Source organism: Henckelia pumila, chromosome 4, assembly GCF_033568475.1.
Source record: "Henckelia pumila isolate YLH828 chromosome 4, ASM3356847v2, whole genome shotgun sequence".
Lineage (NCBI taxonomy): Eukaryota > Viridiplantae > Streptophyta > Magnoliopsida > Lamiales > Gesneriaceae > Henckelia > Henckelia pumila.
In genome coordinates, this window is record NC_133123.1 from 66,502,754 (window position 1) to 66,516,225 (window position 13,472).

Here is a 13,472-nt window from a genome sequence, read left to right on the forward strand (position 1 = left end):
TAGGTATAGTACGAGATCCCTAATAAATAATGGGAGTATATATTAGATTATTTAATAAATTTAGATCAGTTTTATTGATAACTGTTATGGTATTCACTTGATTTTAGTCTTGAACCCTCGACTCAGTGCTTCTAGGATTACTTGTTAGAGGTACGAAATCACTATCCGAGATATTCTAGTTGAGTATGTATATTATATGCATTCTTAATGTGCATATTTTATGTCACGATTACTTTGTTGCATGCATCACATGTCGAGCTAATATTCTTGAGATTATGATGGTTGCTCAGCCTTGCTTCCTTTGAATGATTGGTTGGACCCGTTATTACGTGGTCAGGTCATCGTTAACCATGAAATTTGGTGTGGGAGCCACCTTTTGTTGTGGCGGTGCTACATACCATGTTTGTGTCGCGCTCTAGCGGACAAAAGATCCCGCTCGAGCGCGAAATTCTCTGCCCACAGATTTCTTCTTGCACAGTAGTAGCGCGGGTGCGCCATCTTCAAGCACAGGTGCGCTGCGTCATTTCCTTCCAGGGCATGGTTGCTCCCTCTTACTAGCTCAGGGGTGCTGATCGCCTTCCCGTCGCAGCGCAGGGGCGCTGCCCTGCTTCTTTTCCATTTTTTTGCGCGCTCGAGCGGCAAAATTGCATGCTCGAGCACGAAACTCTTTGTCCAGCATCAAAAGTTCTTCCCTTTCTGCGCTCGAGCGGGTAGAATTGCATGCTCGAGCGCCCATACTTCTATTTTTCATATTTTTCTACTCTTTTCTTCCATCTTCTGCTCAACTTATTCTCTTCTCGTACATGAAATCACAAATAATTATTAGTAACTATAAAACCAATTTTAATCACTCCAAATGATCCTAATAATACAACTTAACTCAAATAAATATAGGAATATATCACCACATCAGTAGCATTGAACCCTACGAGTGGAGATCCAATTATATTCTTTGCAGCCCAGAGCAACAGTGTTCCGCACGTCATCTCTTGTGTACGTGCGAGGAAATTATTACATAGGGGTTGCTAGGGGTTTCTTGCTAGTGTGGTTTCAGTGGCAGATCTGTCTACTAGTTCTGTTGAGGATGTAAACATTGTACGCGACTTTCCAGATGTCTTTCCGGAGGTTGTAGCCGGACAGTTCGAGAGGTTGAGTTCAACATTGAGTTACTGTCTGGTACTGTGCTTATCTCTAAGGCATCGTATCGTCTTGCTCCTACCTAGATTAAAGAGGCGAAGGAGCAAATTCAGGAGTTGTTGGAGAAGGGTTTTATTTGCCCTAGTTTCTCACCTTGGGTGCACCAGTTTTATTCGTGAAGAAGAAGGATGACAATATAAGACTATGAATTGATTATCGAGAGCTTAACTGTGTTACAGTGAAGAACAAGTATCCATTGTCGAGGATATATGATTTATTTGATCAATTGCAGGGAGCTTCGGAATTTTCCAAGATCGATCAGAGATCTGGATACCATCAGTTGCGGGTTAGAGAGGAGGACGTGTCCAAGACTGCATTTTGGACGCGTTATGATCACTATGAATGTAACGCCCCAAATTTATCTTAATTGAGTTTATTTGAGATAATCGGAGATTACAGAATTCAAGAGCCGATTTGTTTTTTTATCAGAGTCTATTTTGCAAATTTTGGATTTTTTAGGGACTAAAATGCAAAAAGTGGAATTGTTATATTATTTGACTTGACCAAGTCATTCCTCCTATTCCATCACCCCCTTCAAACAGTGTCCTCTCCATTAGAGGCGACCAAAGCTTTCTTCAAGCTTTTAGATTTCGATTTATGCTCGATCCGTCCGTTAGAATTTTAATCCAAAGGTAGATTAGCGATCACGACAGCGAGAGCTTCGTTCTATCGTAAGTATTTCCCCGATCAGTTATACTTATATTTTTGGATGTTGTTAGAATCGATTGAGTTTCGGTTATGTCGTTCTTGAGATAGTTCTTATCGATTATTCTCAGTCGGTTTTGAAATAGAGCGTCGTTCAGATTTGTTATGATTTTTGGAAGCATTATTCGAAAAAGTGGATTTTGAGATATGTTTCATTTGATTTGTTATTGATGTTTTAGCATTGGTTTGAGTTGTTTGCAATGATGTACTGCTTTCTGTGTTTTTGGTTTGATCCGTTTATAGCCGTTATGCCGCCGGTTTGAGTTTTGGGATTTTGAATCATTTGAATTGTTGAACTTTGGCTATTGGGTTTGTTCGTCATTGTTGATCTTATTTTTCCTCCGTACATATTTGTTTGAAGTTTGTTGAGCCCAGAGTTAGCAGAAGTCGAACGTCGAAGAGTTGGACGAAGAGCGATAAAGAGTTACCTTGAGCCTTTGTTGTTTTAGGTTGTATGGATTTTGATATAGCCTCTTTTGTAGCTTATCCAGAATTAGAGCTATTCGAATCAAATGTACAAGCATTCATCGTTTTAGCGGGATAGCACATGCAAGACAGTTGGCTCTTGAGTTTCCCTTAAAATCACATACTTGCATCAATACTTGTTCTAAAATGGGGAACTTGTATTTTGTTGTTTGATCTTTGTTATTATGGCTTGATGCTTTATGTTTTTCTTATGCATTCATCTCGAGCCTAAATCTTTGATTTCAGCGGGCTGTACACCCTTTTGTTAGAAGATTTGGGGGCTATAATCGAGTGACCTGGGTGTAGAGGTTCACCTAGTGTCAGCATACTCCTTATAGTCGCACCAAAGTCCAGGGGATTGAGATATGTGGCACCACCTCGATCGGGAGATTCGGTGAGTTGTTACGTGACCTCATCCTCGGGATTCCAAAATCATAGCAGCAATCCCTTGTTTTTCAAAGTTGATATCCCGATTTTTTTAAAGACATGCATTTCATTTGTCTTAACATTGAATATGTTATCTTTATATCATGTTATTGATATATTATTTGTTATTGCATGTTATGTTGCTTTTACTGGGAATATCATTCTCACCGGAGTTATCCGGCTATTGCTTTGTTTTGTATGTGTACTTGGAAACAGATGGGATATGATCGAGTCAGCAAAGACTTGGTTAACATCAAGAGCGAGAGATAGAAGTGGGACTCGGTTTAGAAGTCGAACAGCATGTCATTCTAGTTATATGTTGGAACATGTTTAGAACTCAAACTTCTTAATTTCCGTTGTATCGTTTATGCGAGTATTGAAGTTTGTATGCTGTTGTTGCATGTATTTTGTACCTCATTATGTATTGAATGATATTTTTGGAATTGAGTTGGTAAGTTATTTTCTGGAATTTTTTTCAGAGCTGGCCCGCTCGATTGGTAGAGTTTAACTGATCGAGCGAGGAAGCTGCAGCCTTTTCTCTGTTTCTGTAAAAAGCTTGCCCGCTCGATCGGTTGAACTTTACCGATCGAGTGGAGCTGGTGTTCATCCGGGCAGTAGGTTTTGAAATGTTGCTCGCTCGATCGGTTGAGTTCTACCGATCGAGCGAGGCACTGTTCTTTTTTTTTAAAAGTTTTTTTTATTGCTTTTAATCTTGGATCTTGTATGCTTTGTTTTTGTTTAACCCGAGATTATATGATTAGAACCGAGGTCTCACAATGAGTTTATGTTGATGTCGTTTGGCTTGACAAACGTTCCAGAAATTTTCATGGATCTCATAAACCATGTATTTCAACCGTATCTTTATCAGTTTATTATTGTCTTTAATGAGGACATTTTGATCTACTCGAGGAGCGTAGAGGAGCATAGACAACACTTGCAGACCGCTTTGCAGATTCTGAGAGAGAGACAGTTGTATGTCAAGTTCAGCAAGTGCCAGTTTTGGCTTGATCACGTGGCGTTTCTAGGCCACATCATTTCTAGAGACGGGATAGCAGTTGATCCATCTAAGGTTGAGGCCATACAGAATTGGATTATTCCAAAGAATGCATCAGAGATTCGCAGTTTCTTGGGTCTAGTGGGGTATTATCTGTTGTTCATCAAAGTATTCTCTTCTATTTCAGTGCCTTTGACAGCTTTGACCAAGAATAATGCGAATTTTGTTCGGAGTCCCGAGTGTCAGAGGAGCTTCGACCAGTTGAAGGAAGCTCTTACTTCCGCGCCAGTCTTGACGATGACAGTGAATCATGAGGAGTTTGTTATTTTCACGGATGCATCTAAGATGGGCTTGGGCACTGTTCTTATGAAGTGTGATAGAGTGATTGCCTATGCATCGAGACAATTGAAGGTCCACGAGCAGAACTATCCGACGCATGATTTGGAAATTGCAGCTGTAGTGTTTGCACTTAAGATCAGGAGGAATTACTTGTACGGTGAGAAGTGAAAGATTTTCATCGATCACAAGTGCCTCAAGCATTTCTTCACACAGAAGAAGCTGAATATGAAGCAGCGTAAATGGTTGGAGTTAGTGAAGGACTATGATTGTGACATTAGATACCATCCCAGTAAATCTAATATGGTATCCGATGCTTTGAGTTGGAATACTTCAGTGGTAGCTTGTTTGTCAGTGCAGCGACCTCTACAGACTGAGATACAGAGGTTTGATTTATAGATTTACTCGATTAGTCATGCACCGAGTTTATCAACATTGAAAGTACAGCCGACTCTCCGAGATCAGATTAGAGTTGGGCAGATTGCCGATGAGCAGTTGATGCGTTTGAGACAGAGGGATGAGGCCAAATGCAGTATCCTTTATATAGTTGAGGACGATATTGTTCGATACAAAGGACGGATGTGGGTGCCGAGTTCTGAGCAGTCGAGGATCAATATTATGACTGAGGCACACGCGTCTCCGTACTCCATTCATCCTAGGAGTACGAAGATTTACCAAGATTTGCAGACTTTGTATTGGTGGTCGGGCATGAAGCGAAGAAGCAAAAGCCGATCAGTTCATCAACGGCTTGAACCCTGACATATTCACGTTTATAAACACTACTAGGCCCGATAACTTTGCGGATGCCATGAATCATGCAAAGGGAGCTGAAGCAGGTTTGATGAGACAGAGAGGAAATCAGATGGTACCTCAGCAGCCGAGACAGTATCAGAATCAACCGTCTTAGTATCAGAATCAGTCATCACATTATCAGAACCAACCACAGAGGTATGAAGGAGGAAGTAGTGGGGGTAACAGAAAGGATCATTTCAGAGCTAAAGGGAAACAGTTCAAGAAGTTGGGGAAAAGTTCTTCTAGCTCCATTGGCTCCAAAAAGTTCGGTTCAGGACAGAGTTTCGGATTTTTTTCTTTGTTCTGCAACAAGTGTGGAGGTAGACACTCCCAAGAGCAGTGTGTATGAGTCTTCAGGAACTGCAATATCTGTCAACAACCAGGACACTTTGCTAAGGTGTGTCCTCAGCGAGGTAAAGATCAAGCTCAAAGTGGGAGTTCTTCTAGACCTATAGCTCAGCCTGAGAGGTAGACTTCTGCGGTTCACTCCTTCTAGACTCAGCAGCAGAATAAATAGGGAGGTAACCCAAATGTGAACCAGCCTCCAAGACAGCAAGCACAAGTCTTTGCTCTGACAGAGGATCAGGCTTAGGCAGCACCTGACGATGTTATAACAGGTAATTGTTCAATTTTTGGTTATTCTGCTCATGTATTGATAGATACGGGTGCGTCTCACTCTTTTACATCTGAGAAATTTGTTTTGGTGCATGCCTTGCCTTGTGAACCTTTGCCTGCTGTAGTAGCTGTTACTTCACCTTTGGGTGGAGGAATTGTTTCTGTCAGATTAGTCAGGAACTGTGAACTTCGATTTGAGGAGAATTTGTTATAATTCGACTGTATTGTACTTGGGCTATCGGATTTTGACTGTATTGTTGGTATAGATGTTTTGACCAAGTACAGGGCAACCATCAATTGTTTTCAAAAGGTTATCAGATTCAGACCTGAAATGGCAGATGGAAATTCTTCGGTAAGGGTTCTCAATCTAGAATCCCTTTGATTTCTGTATTATCGATGACTCGTTTGTTACAGAGAGGTGCAGAAGGATTCTTGATTTATGTAGTTGACGTACTGAAATCTAGCCCATAATTGGTTGATATACAAGTGGTTAGAGATTTTGCTGACGTCTTTCCAGATGAGATTCCTGGATTGCCGCCTATTCGAGAGATCGAATTCAGCATTGATTTATTGTCAGGTACTCAACCTATTTCCAAAGCTCCTTATCGTATGGCACCTATCGAATTGAGAGAATTGAAAGAACAACTTGAGGATTTGATTGCCAAGGGATATATCAGACCCAGTGTGTTTCCTTGGGGTGCTCTTTTTCTCTTTGTACGAAAGAAGGATGGTTTTATGCGGCTCTGTATCGATTACCGTCAATTGAATCAAGCAACGATAAATAACAGGTATCCTTTACCTAGAATAGATGACATTTTTATTAACTGCAGGGTTCTTCTGTTTATTCGAAGATTGATCTGAGGTCGGGATATCATCAGCTGAGAGTGCGTGAGGAAGATATTCCTAAGACCGCATTCAAAATGAGGTATGATCATTTCGAGTTTATAGTCATGCCGTTTGGTTTGACTAACGCTCCAGCAGTTTTTATGGGTTTGATGAACCGTATCTTTCAACGTTATTTTTATGAGTTTATTATTATCTTCATCGATGATATTTTTACATATTCGAAGAACCGTACTGACCATGCAGAGCATTTGAGGATCTTCTTGCAGATTTTGTTGGAATACGGTCGTTCTCCAGATCGAAAAAGAAAGTGATACCCGGTGCAGCGGAAGTTTTAAAATTTTATATGGAACGATTCCATATGGGTATCAAATTCCTACGATTAAAATTGATAATATAAAATTTAAACAATATAAATTTTACCTTCAAATCTCGAAGCGAGATTATGGACACCAACAGATTAAACTGCTCTTGTTGTATATCCCAGGAACTGATGAACGAACAATTCTTCAATCAGGTCCACGAACAGAAATTTAATCCCTCTGATAGATTGCACTAGAAAGTCTATCAGAAGTTTCTACGAAGAGTAATAACAGATTTGATCTGTTAAACCAGACTGCAAATTCGAAATTCACAGGCTGAAATTTTCGAACAGAGAGAGGAGAGGGGGCGGCCACACCTAGAGAGAACAACTAGGGTTTTTGAAAATTTTGTGACCTCTGTTGTATAATTTCTGTACTGCAATAACTTATTTATAATGTGGGCTGCTAACAGCTTAGGGCCCATTAGTCATAAGTTCAAGCCTGACAAGCAAAGCCCGCATGTTCAGAAATTAATATAAAATTCATCGTGACTCAGATTGATAAACCAATTCCACCAATGTGCATAGAAACCATTTCTGCATCTTTTAAATTCAAGATAAATTTTCTGAATCCGAATTCAGTGGTTTCCAAAAATGTCCATCACTATATCATTTTAGGAAATCTTACTCCCTCTACTTTTAAATAAGAAGTCCCACTTCTTTATTCACTAAATTTAACTCTTTAAATTTAATTTTCTCAACGGGGATTAGAAATCCATTACTTGTGTGACCCTCAATGGTTCAGGGATACAGCTAGCCGTGGGCTCACAACTCCTTGTGACTCGGAACAACAATTTCCGACTTGCCCATCGAATCATGGTAAGAGCGCCTAGCAACATCGCCCCATGATTCCCTAGGTATCACTAATAGTGCCTGCAAGAACCAATAGATTTTGGTTAGCGTACAGTACGGTCTCTTCATCCATATATCCCAATCGAATCAACAACCATTGGTAAATCGAGAGTCGTTCGAGATTCGATAACTATGCAATACATCTTGAAGATCAAATAGTGACATCGCATGTGCTACTAGGAAACCAAGTAACCTAAAACACATCATGTACTCTGGCCAGAGATTCGTCACACTAATATCTCCTCAGATTGCATAGGATATCCACACTCGCAAGTATGTGGTGAATCCTTGACAACAAAGCATCGACTCCTATATGTGTCGTAACTGTACCCAATCCCGACACCTGATGACCCCAATAGAGTCGGTAAACAATTCAAAGTAAAGTACTAGCATATAGAGTCTCAATGATGTTTCAAGTAGTAAGGACTAATGGTGTACAACCAAAACCGCGGACTTTATCCACTCGATAAGTGATAACCACTTGGAAAGTCCGAATAGGGTAGTTCAATAATTCATCATATGAATATCCATTTGCATGCTTTGAACATCTCTATGTTCCATACCAATGAAACGTGGTACTCGGCATCGCAAACGCTAGTCTCAATCTCGAGCAATCCTTATCCTTATTAACGGACGGCTCAATTGACTAGGAACTGTTTAGAATATATAGTGACTTTAAGATGTGTTTCATGATAGCCATCCCCATGTGCTACCACATCTTACATACACTATAGTATATTCAAGGTCTTCATCTAAACATCTTATAGTATGTCACAACATAATAATATGATAAAAGATAAAGTAAATGCCATTATAAAAGTGTAAATTATATTAAACAAAAGATTGTTTATACATAGAGTCATAAAAGCCCTTAACCACAAGTTGGCTCACCGGGCACCCACTCTTTCAATCTCCCACTTGCCCTAAAGCCAACTAGTCATACTACGTAGTCCCATTGCTTCGCGATGTTTGTCAAATAATGGTCCTGGCAAGGGCTTAGTAAGTGGATCAGCGATATTGTCTGCAGAGGCCACTCTCTCGATAGTGATGTCTCCTCTTTCCACGATCTCCCGGATGATGTGGTATTTCCTCAGTACGTGTTTAGATCTTTGATGAGACCTTGGTTCTTTTGCCTGAGCAACGGCACCCGTGTTGTCACAGTACACCGGGACTGGACCAACAGCTTCAGGAATAATGCCCAACTCTTGGACGAAATTCCTCATCCAAACGGCCTCTTTAGCAGCAGCTGATGCCGCAATGTATTCTGCCTCAGTGGTGGAATCCGCTGTGGTGTCCTGCTTGGAACTCTTCCAAGAGACAGCACCCCCATTGAGCATGAACACAAATCCAGAGGTTGACTTCGAGTCATCCACGTCACTTTGGAAGCTAGAGTCGGTATAGCCTTCCAATTTCAGTTCTCTTCCTCCATAAACCATGAATACATTCTTAGTACTTCTCAAGTACTTAAGAATATCCTTCACGGCTTTCCAATGCATTTGACCGGGATTGGCTTGATATCTGCTCGTGACACTTAGAGCAAATGCCACATCCGGTCTGGTAGATATCATCCCATATATGATACTCCCTATGGCTGACGCATATGGTACGTGTGTCATTTTCTCTATCTCTTCGTCAGTCTTGGGACACATAGACTTGGATAGAGAGACTCCATGACACATATGTAGATGTCCTCTCTTGGACTCATCCATTGAAAACCTTTTCAATATAGTGTCGATGTAGGTAGCTTGAGTAAGTCCTATCATTCTCTTAGATCTATCTCTATAGATCTGTATCCCTAGAATATAGGACGCCTCACCCAAATCCTTCATCGAGAATCTACCTGATAACCATATCTTTGTTGACTGCAACATCCCTACATCATTCCCAATGAGTAAGATGTTATCAACATAAAGTACTAAGAATGTCACAGCATCCTTAACTACTTTTTTGTACACGCACGGTTCCTCCGGGTTCTTGATGAAACCAAAATCCTTTATTGTTTCATCAAATTTTTGGTTCCAACTTCTTGATGCTTGTTTGAGACCATAGATCGATCTCTGAAGCTTGCATACATTATGCTCGCTTCCCATGGATGTGAATCCCTCGGGCTGCATCATATAGATTTCTTCCTTAATGTTTCCATTAAAAAATGCAGTCTTCACATCCATTTGCCATATCTCATAGTCATACCATGCTGCTATGACAATAAGAATTCTTATGGACTTGAACATTGCGGCTGGTGAAAAATTTTCATCATAGTCAACTCCTTGTCTTTGAGTATAACCTTTTGCCACCAATCGTGCCTTGTAGGTTAGTACCTCTCCATCTGGCCCAAGTTTTCTCTTATAGATCCATTTACACCCTATTGGAACAATTCCATCGGGAGGATCTACTAAAGTCCAAACTTGGTTTGTATGCATCGAATCTATTTCCGACTGCATAGCTTCAAGCCATAAATTCGAATTTGCATCAGAAATTGTTTCCTTGAAGTTTCTTGGATCACATCCAATGTTGGGTTCACTTTGATCCCCTTCAAGAAGAAAACCATATCTAATAGGAGGCCTAGAAGTCCTCTCGGATCTTCTAGTAATAGGCGTGTCAACCAATGGTTCCTGAGGTGTAGGATCATTATTTTGTATCTCGGGTTCTTCTCGAATTTCTTCGAGTTCCATCATCTTGCCTTTCTTATCCAATAAGAACTCCTTCTCCAAGAAGGTGGCATTCCTTGAAACAAACACTTTTGTTTCAGTAGGATAATAGAAATAATATCCGATTGAATTCTTCGGATACCCTACAAAATAACATAAGGTGGATCGACTATCCAACTTATCTCCCACTGTCTGCTTCACGTAAGCAGGACATCCCCAAATTCTCAAGTACGAATACTTAGGAGCTTTGCCATTCCATAACTCTTATGGTGTTTTGTTCACTGCTTTAGTGTAGACGTTGTTTAACAATAATACCGCCGTTTCAAGAGCATAGCCCCAAAACGAAGGTGGGAGCTCAGTGAAGCTCATCATGGATCGAACCATGTCCAACAAAGTTCGATTGCGACGCTCCAAAACACCATTAAGCTGAGGTGTCATAGGAGGAGTCCACTGAGAGAGAATCCCATTCTCTTTTAGATAGCTCAAAAACTCGGTACTCAAGTATTCTCCACCTCGATCCGATCGAAGTGCTTTAATCCTCTTACCTAGTTTGTTTTCTACTTCAGCCTTGAATTCTTTGAACTTTTCAAATGATTCAGACTTATATTTCATCAAATATAAGTACCCATACCTAGAATAATCATCAGTAAAGGTAATGAAGTAGGTGTGACCAAATTTTGTACCAATACTAAATGGTCTGCAAACATCCGTATGGATCAAATCCAATAGATTTTGACTACGCTCAGGTTTTCCTTTGAAAGGAGATTTAGTCATTTTTCCTTTCAGGCAGGACTCACAAGTTGGTAGAGAGTTAATATCAGACATATCAAACATGCCCTCTCCCACTAGCTTGTTCATCGTCCTTGAAGAAATATGACCTAGCCTAGCATGCCAAAGGTTTGCCGGGTTTTGAATATCGATTTTCCTTTTGTTCGTTGTTACCGGTTTATCAACATAATTTATTGGAACATCTTTTAATTTTAAGTTATATAGATCGTTTTCAAGTTGTCCATTTCCAATCAAACATTCATTCTTGTAAATATTGCAAATCCCATTCACAAAATTGCAAGAAAAACCATCTCTATCAAGCATAGAAACAGAAATAATGTTTTTAATCAAGTCTGGAACAAATAAAACATCTCTCAAAAGTAAATTAAAATCGTTCTGCAAAATTAAATAAACGTCTCCCACAGCTTTGGCTTCAACTCTAGAACCATTTCCGAGCCTCAGCTGGGTCTCACCCATTCTAAGCTTGCGACTTCTTGTCATCACCTGCAAATCATTGCAAATGTGAGATCCACATCCGGTATCCAATACCCAAGAAGTAGTATTAAGTGAAACATTTATTTCAATATAAAACATACCCTTCGCAGTTCGCAACTGCTCTAGATATTCCTTGCATTTACGTTTCCAATGACCGGGTTTCTTGCAGTGATGACAAATATCCTTGGACTTTTCCATGTTTGAAGCCTTTGTCTTGTTCTTCTTCTCGGGTCCGGTTTTCTTGGATGGGGCAGAACGTTTCTTACCCTTTGTACTTGGCCCCTTCTTAGCAGAAGAAGAGGAGCCCACCAAGAGAATCGGTTTATCCTTCTTTAAAGTGGCTTCATAAGTTACAAGCATATTGACCATCTCTTCAAGGGAGGCCTCTATCTTGTTCATATTGAAATTCACCACAAAACCGTCAAACGATGAAGGAAGAGAGAGAAGTAATAAGTCCACATTGAGTTCATGCTCCAATACCAATTCAAGCGTTACCAACTTCTGAATGAGCCAAATCACGCGTACCCCATGATCACGGACCGAAGTCCCTTCACGCATGCGACACGTCATTAACTCTTTTACAGTAGCGAACCTTTCAGCTCTCGATTGAGCCCCAAAAAGTTCCTTGAGTTGTACGTGAATGTCAGCAGCATTCACGGTATCCTCAAATCGCCTCTGGAGTTCATCAGACATCGAAGCTTGCATATAGCATTTGGCCTTGATATCATGGTCCCACCATTTATCAAGTTTGGCCAACTCTTCCGAACTTATATCAGCTGGTGCTTCCTTCGGAGGAGATTTTTCTAACACGTAGAACATCTTCTCCGAGGTCAAGACAATCTTCAACTTACAGAACCATTCCGTATAGTTTGCGCCAGTCAGTTTGTTTTGTTCGAGAATAGAGAATAGTGGATTGCGCGAATTCATCTTAATGAAATACTGAAAAGAAACAGACAATAATCTGTGATTGTTTAATTAATTTACTAAGACATAAAATAGGCGAAACTTATTTTATGAATCTCACTCCCACTATTTTAACGATTTTACTACCCTCTAGTGAAAACGAGAAACATTTTCTTTAGTGGGAACATGGAGTCCAATTGACAAACTATAGCCCCGAATAATATCAGCCAACCATAATTTTCAAAAGATAGAGCCCAATTGCTTCCAAAGCAACCTCCATGGTTTTTACCTCATGTCCAATAAGGGCCCAATAATATGACGCCGTTTATTGTGACATGTCAAGATGACCCATCAATATTAAGTTGTGATGGACGGTCGCCATGTGGATCCCCAATAATATGAGCCAATCCCATGGGAGTTCCATCCAACTTACAACATGTGTCGATCCAATGTACAGCTTTCCGACGAACGGGCCCCCCCCAATAATATGAGCCGGACCGTATCCGCGGGTAGCATCTCATACATTGATCGTTGATGGAAGGTAGGAACATTTAAACAATATTTAAATTTCCTTTATTTATCTTGATATCAATTTTAAATCACATTTAAAATGAGGGATTTTAATTTTGAAAATTTGTCTCATCATTTAAAATTTGTATGCTTGCGGGATTCATACAATTTAGTCTAAACATGCATACAACGATAATATCATATATTATATTTTAGGATGATCGATTCCATTACTAATCGACCCGTGGTTGCCAATCACGAGTATAAGTCCAATCCTAGGTGATATGCAAGTGTGCAATGCAATCCTATTACATTGTGCTTCCAATTTACATTTCTTCAGTCTTTATCATTGCTTGCTGGTCCCACCTCCATCTTCAAAATTTCCCACTATTTCTAGTGAATTTACAATAAATTACTATGACAAATAAAGGGATACATTATAGGGGTGGGAACGGGCCATAAACCAGGCCCACTTTTATTACAAATGATAAAATCAAATTTGGGCCATAACCAGGCCCATTAATAAAACCCAACAATCAATAATAAAACCAAATGTAAACAA